The 7,404-nt window shown below is 44.2% G+C and overlaps 1 protein-coding gene across 1 annotated transcript in view; it reads right to left on the bottom strand.

Annotated features, from left to right (window-relative positions):
• Positions 1 to 7,377, bottom strand: part of ABI2 (abl interactor 2) — an 85,378-nt gene extending 78,001 nt beyond the window's left edge. The window contains exon 1 of the mRNA XM_030488000.2: positions 7,232 to 7,377. The gene's annotated coding sequence lies outside the window, so the exon portion shown is untranslated. The remainder of the gene's footprint in view (positions 1 to 7,231) is intronic.
• Between the last annotated feature and the right edge of the window lie 27 nt (positions 7,378 to 7,404).

Here is a 7,404-nt window from a genome sequence, read left to right on the forward strand (position 1 = left end):
GGGATATGAAACCAGATCCAGCAAATTCCCTATACCATTTCCTTTTTCTTTGCATTATGACAATACTCGACTTGCAAAGATATCAAGGCACTTAAATAGTCAAATAGGTGCTTAATGGGGTATAGAAAATCGAAACACCTAAACAGCTTCAAAAATTTGGTTTCTAATGACTGAAAGCCACAACTAAGATTTAAGTGCAACTGTCCTAGGCTAGTATATGAATAGTCAGTGGTATTCAATGCAATCACGCAGCATAAATAATAGTCACAGTCATACAAAGGTTTGCAGGCCCAGGCCCACATTTGAAGTTAATTTAGAGCAGTCTGTTAGCAAGCAATCAATTTGCTCCTTCCTTTTAGAACAATATCATCAAATCAAGGCACAGGCTCTGGCAAATTTAGTATTAATTGTGCACAACAGGACTACATGCTTCAAACACCCTCCCCGTTCTCAAATCTCTTGCTCAGCAATGAATGTGGGGCAGCTACAACCATTAGTCCAGTTGGTTTCCCATCATATGCCACAGTGTATTCTTGCAGACATCCCTGTCAGCTCCCATTAATTCACATGGCTCACTCCTCCCAAGGCACCTTTCCACCATTCAGACTCCTGGAAAAGCTTGCAAAAGCAGTTCAGCCACCTCACAAGGCCAGGACATGTTCAGAAACAAATCTGCTGCACCTTTCTCCCCAAGCAGGACAGTTGCAGGTGGCAGCCAAGCTGCCAGAAGACAGAGCTTTTTGGCCTGGAAGCTGCATTTGTGGAAGGTTAGAGCTATGTGAAAACACTTGTACACATCTCAACAGGGCAGCATTCATCCGCTCCCCCTTACAGCAGCAATCCAGTTACTACTGTCTGATGCCCACAGCGCCCTAAAGCCCATTGCTGTACCAGGCTGACTCAGAAGCACCCAAGGATGGAGTAAGAATCAGCTTGTGACATACTGGATACTGAAGGCTGTGGACCAGGGGTTGAAGTTGCTGCTTTTCTGTTATTTAGGTATTGCAGGGTTCCTGCATCTCCCGTGGTTCAGCTGCAAGGCAAATGCATGGAGCTAGAGCATCTGTGCGCAGCACAAAGTACCACATTGGTCTTAGATGGAATAAACATGAGTTATATATATATAATTAATAACTCACAGCTAACAAGACCTGCATAAGCAAGTCAGTTGCTTTTCAGTCCAGGAAACTACAAAGCCAGAGTATGCATTTTCATGTTAGTGCTGACATCAGGGCATAAATACTGTTTTTAATTCTGGGAATAATATATCTGACAACAGTGAATTCCAATAGGGGATCCAACAGTGACATGAAGAGTGTGGCTTTTTTTCCATGCGGCCGGTAGGCTTTACCAATGAAGATGTAGGGAAGCTGTCAAGGGTAATAAAGTTGCCTTAGCTAGATCTGGGCCTTGCTTATTGTGTATCAAGGTCTTGGCCAGTATGAAACAATGCTGCTAAGTGCCAATTTCTACCCTCTGACAATAGGAACTTTGCTTTTTCAGACACCTTTATTTCCTTTCCCTCCCTCACCCCAAAAGATAAATGGCTGAATATCACTTCCTGTTCCAACAGATTTTTGTTCCTTTCTGGATTCATGGCCTAGGGAAATTTGGCCAGGGCAAGAGCCTTAATGGGTGAATAGCACCTTCTCATTTATATATGACTATTCATTTCCTCCCAGCCTCCCTTCCCCAAGGCTTCTGAACACAAAGTACTTGTAGGAATCAACTAGTCTATTGCTGAAACACAGCCCCTGGGCGAGCAGGTACACAGCACTCCTGGAGCATCTCATTCCATCAGTTAAATTAAAGATCTGAATCCAGCTGATGCCTGGGCCCAGCAAGCTCTCTTTTAGAGAGGATACTCAGGGCCTTCTGCCATAGAACTCTGAAGGGGAAGATGATCGCTGTACCCTTGCTGCAGTGTCTGAGTCATTACTGAGTTGGAAGCAACTGTTAAATTAAAAAAAAAAAAAAGCCTTTTTTGGTGAGACTAGAGACTTGGCAGCCAAGCAGGCACAGCACTGGATGTCTCGCTGCCAGGCTTGTGACAGAGCTGACCTGCCTGGATGTCAGCAGGAAGGTAGGAGCAGAGTGTGCTAGCACCCATGAGTTGCTCAGCACTGCAGAGACTGGAGCAGAGAAGCTTCATAAAGGTTCAGAAAGCACCGATACCCCATATAAATAGCAAACATTTCCTACCTAATAGTGTCATTGGAGCATCATTTGCCCTCCTGCAGCAATGCTCCACTGTCACTGAGGTAACTGAGGCACTCACTAAGGACACATTTTAACTGTTTCTTCTGCCCTTTCAGTTATAGCCACTATTATACTTATCTGTATGCCGATTATAATTCAGATTTTGCTCCAAATTACACTGGTTTTAATGTGGAATCCTGTAAGATTTGTCCTTGTGACTTTTTACTGGCCTAGCATTGATCTATTTAAACTACTTTTCCCATTAAAGAGATGATCAAATGCTTGTGTCACAGGTGTTGGTGCAGATACAGAACTATGACTGATGCTTTTGCCTCCTGGAAGCAAGGCTTTTCTTTACAGGAGCATTAACATCAGAGCCATCGCACATACTTCATTTATCTTGGGTTCAGGCTCCTCTGTAAAAGAAATAGGAAGGACCTGAAAAGTAAGGAAAGAATTCTTTCCACTTCAGCTCTCCCCAAATCTTTCTGTGGGAAACACAACTGTGTTTTGAATGCTAAAATTCACACAGATTTAAAAATACTTATCTTCAAGGAATGTTGCTATGGAAACCCTTATTTTCTCTCCTTCCCCACCCTCCATATGTGAGGAATATTTTCTTCGTCTTTTTTTTTCCTGCATGTGGTAGTTCCTCTTCCCCGTCTGCTACTGCCACAAACCTGGCATTGAATCCTAAGAGATGTCAAACAGGCCTTTTGTTTAGTTGAAAAGTGATTGCTAAAAACAGTCCCGAGCTCAACTAGAGAGAGATGCCAAGATGGGTACATACTCTCAGGCTCCAGAGAAAGATGCCTGGGATATCTTTCGCCAATTCCTGCTTTGGACAAGTGGAAAGAGCTGCCATGGCAATTACAACAATACCACTTCCTGGTGACACAACACACAGGTGATGAAGATACTCCTCATTAGAAGTCCTTCTGGTCCTTCCTTGCCACTCGTGATAAAGGGTGAATGCTGTATGCTCAAAGTGCCTTCATGAAGGTACTGCATTACCATATTGCTTTTGCCTCAAAGCTAACAAGAGGATCTGAGCACAAAACAGAAGTCAATAAACTGTAGAGTTCACTCTGCTGATTAGAATATATCTATATCCAAAGGTCAATGTCAGGGAGCCCCTTCTGTAGCATTAACAGAAACCTTGGGAAAGTCATACCTGGTCCTGTTGAGGGGTGAGACTGTACAGATACCTTCTGCTGTCAGTGAGAAAGTGCACAGTACCCAAAATAGAAAGAGTGAGAAGGCAATCAATGCTGCTTACCAAAGCAGTACCAAAATGTTCATGAACAAACTATACGCTGTTTTCGCAGTCTGGACTGCCAGCAGCCCCAGGTTCACATAACTGCACAGCTAATGGGGGAGCTGGCATGAGAACTGACCAAGGTATTTTAAATCAGCAAATATCCACTCTGCTCAACAGCCAACATTTACTGTTGCAGCAAGTAGGACAGAAGTTGCCAAGACCATGCTTTCCATTTAATGATGGAAAATAAAACATACAGCCCTCAACTCTGTGCTGCATGCCACAGCCATTACCAACAAGTCCTTAAACTGCTGGGAACAGAAGGATATTACTAATTTGCAATGACAGCTCTATATCCAGCCCAGGTTAATTACAATCTAGAAGTAACACCATTCATGGATATTTTGGAGGTAGTGAGAAGCTAGCTCAATAAGCTGTCTGCTCTGCTCAAAGTTATGTTAACAACTGTATCACCAGTTGCCACCAGTACAAGGGGCAAAAGCATAAGGCTTGGTCAGCCAAAACCAGCTACAACAATCAATTAGTGATGGCCTGAGTGCTCCTGACACCTGTGCTGGCTGCCCACTTATGAGAGCAGCAGGTTGCACAGGCGCAGAGAGATATTTAGCTTCCTACCTTCCGTGAGTTTGTAGCCTTCTGTAGCAGCTTATTCTACAGTAAGAGTCCAAGGAATGAAATGACAGCTTTTCTGTATGCATTTCAAAGCCATCCTGTGGAATTTGTTAAGCAGCTTTCTGGTGTAGAACAGAATATGAAGCATAGAAAGCAATAATTCTGTATATTATAGGAGCAGCCTCCCACTCTTGGCTTTGTTCCTAGACTAATGCATCCTGTTTTTCCACAGGTTGCAATGCTTGCCTGCATCCCCATGTTACAGCCAGAAGGGAATCTCTGGGCTTTAGATGTGTCCTTAGTGCGTGGGTCTGAGCAGCAGGACTGACAAACCCTGTTCTCTATTGACTCCTGAGACCAGCGATCTGCTACAGTGCAGAAGCTGATTCAGGCTCTTCCCCACGCTGGCATCTCTCAGTGCTTTGGCCTTGGCTGCGGCTGCAATCTTGTGACACGTCTAGCACAGACTCCCTGTGCCCAGTCATCTCTCCCTACCCCCCCAAATTTGTAGGAACATAAAAGTGTTGAGATGTCAAACCCCAATTCCTGTCAAATGCAGGTGGTTTGGCTCAAGGGATCAGAAGTTACTTCTTGTGAAAAGAGAAAGGGGAAAATGGCCAAACTTAAATGGGGAGGGGAGCACGCGCCACAAACACAAGTCTTCCTTAAGAAACCGGGCCAAAGAAGAACCAGCTGACAGTGCATGGTGGACAAGGAGTGAGGGGAGGAATGGGACAAAACTGGTATTTCAAGCTGCCAATCAAAATAGATTAAAACTTCACAAGAAAGCTTTGATCTATGAACAATCCCATACAAAAAAGGGTGTCTGCTGCACAAGAAAAGGATCCACAGCTGGGCTGATGAGTTTTGCACTAAATCTGCATAGTCAGGCTGTTTGAAATGACCAAGAGAGTCAGGAATGGAAACTGATAGACTTCAGCAAACAATGTGGCTGTGACCTCAGTGCCACTACAGCAGTGCATAACAAATGCTTGAGAGCACCTTACCCCCCTCCTTTCCTTCCATGCTCAACACATTTCCTTAACTGATGAGTCAGGGTGTTTTTTGACAGCAGCTTTGAGCAAACACAAACTAATCATTGGCTTTCTCTAGCACTCTGGGCCACATTCTTCCCTTGCATCAGTCAGGGACTCCTGTTACCATGCTTGGTTAATGGCCCAGCCTAAGAGCACAGTCTTACAGGATGCAATTCCTCTGCAGACAGAAAATTCGTAACAAATTATACTCCCATTTCTGGTTCTTTAAACTGGGGAAGGCCTGTTGCAAGGCATTTGGCCTGTACAGCTCCAGCAAGGCAGAAAAATGCTACAACAGAAATCTGAACAAATTACGCTTGGGAAGCTTTTATGGTGCCTGAAAGCTTCACTCCTATGACATGGCTACAAGAAAGCAGATCTCAGATCTTCACCACTCAATTATGTAAGTCAGCTATTCCTTGTCCAGTTCCTAGCAAAGACAGCACTATCCTAGCATTTTTTCCCCCAATAAGGCAATAACTTAGCCTCCATTTTGCCTTCTCTGCACACCAAGGATGCTTTAAAGTAAAATCCTTTACCACACTGATTTCTCCAGAAGGTTTAGGAAACATCTGCAACCTTCATGAGAAACAGGCCTTTTTGAAGAAGCAGCGAAGCAAAGCGTAACGTGAATTGCCATCTGGGGACATGCCCAACCTTCAGTTAAATGGAGGTCAGATTAGCAAGCGCTTTCTTGCAGTTCATTATAAAAATCAATGCAAGACAGGCAGCAAACTGAACTGCACAATCCTCCCTTTTCTGCCCAGCAGACAAAAAAACAGTAGAACAGCATTTCTGTCCCACCTTTCCCCCAACAAAAACTGCACTGGGGTGGTGGAGATCTGAATCTCTACAGCTCCACCAAAACCAGAGCTGACACATTAAACCCAAGAGCAGAATCTTCTTTGGTGCCCACAGAGGCTGGCATCAGATGTTACCCCATAAAGCTGACAGCACTGCAGTTAGGCTGGCACTTGGCAGCAGTACAAGAGCCAAAACATTTTTATAAGAGCAGCAGATTTCCTGACCTGGAAGGTGTCACTGAGAGGAGCAATGTCTGTAGAAATGGGAATTGCAGCTACCAGGTATGTGTGCCCTGCCTGCAGAGGTAGCATTAAGTAGCTCTAATTGGAGCCACAGGCTTCCAGCCTGCTCTGTGGTGCATTGGTAGCTGTGCAGACCATTGCAGGCTGAGCAACACCTCACCTACCATCACACAGCTTTGGGTGGGAAAGCAGCTAGGAAGCTAAACTTGACTTCTCTGGAGCTAAAAGAGAAGTCAGGTTTATGAGGAAAAGACTTACAAAAGATCAGGTAAAGGATGATCTACATAGGGGGAGGAAAAAAAAAAAAGGAGGGGAGAAGGAGAAACACAACCTGAAAAGGCAGTCAGATGGCAATTACTCCAATGAGACAAGGAGGTAAGAGGCTCCTATCTCACAAGCTGCTCAGCAGGGCTCTGAAAAATCTCTCAGGAGCTGGCCTATGATGGCCAAAAGAGAAAGAAAGAAGCAGGGAAAAGCATGTGAACACGTGGCATGTGGTGCTGCTTTGGCTGGCACCCATTTTGGAGGAGGAAAAGGATTCTTTGAAAGGCTTTTAAATTATTAAGTACATTAATCCAGAGCCCTATAAAATCAGCACTCTCCCTTTCCAGTATTTGCATGACCAGTCTCATGCTGACCCATGCTGAATGGGTCTGCAAGTGCTGAATGAACTGCAAGCATCTGTCAATTTCTGATGCTGATTAGATTAGATGCTGCCCTCAGAACAGTCAGGATAGAGAATCCCTTTCTTAGGGCTTTGTTCTGTGGTTTTATTTCATTTCATTATATTGTTACTGATGCCTCTGTTTTCTCAGGGGCCAAACCAATTTTATTCCTCTTGATTTACTAGCATTTCTCAGTCATCTGTTCTCTTGCAACCCCACAGCATGGCAAGCTTACACAGCAAGAGAACTGGTGGTGCAATTCCCACCCTGCTTCATTTCTCTCTTTCCCTCTCTCTCACATACACTCACACATTTCACAAGATATATCTGCTCTTCTTGACAATTTTAGCTATAGCTCAAGGGAAGGAAAGACACTTTGAATATAAATACCTCTATATTGAGAAAGGATTTGTCCTTGTGTCTCCAAGGTCTTCTCTAATCCATGAAGAAGCATTCCACTGGGTAAGAGAGGCACTCTTACCTAACTCTGGCTGCTGTAGAAAAGGGACTGGATTAACCAGAGTTTTGGCCTTTAGCTGACTCCCAACAGCTCATATATACAC

The sequence above is a fragment of the Strigops habroptila genome, chromosome 5 (genome assembly GCF_004027225.2).
Source record: "Strigops habroptila isolate Jane chromosome 5, bStrHab1.2.pri, whole genome shotgun sequence".
In the NCBI taxonomy this organism is placed as follows: domain Eukaryota; kingdom Metazoa; phylum Chordata; class Aves; order Psittaciformes; family Psittacidae; genus Strigops; species Strigops habroptila.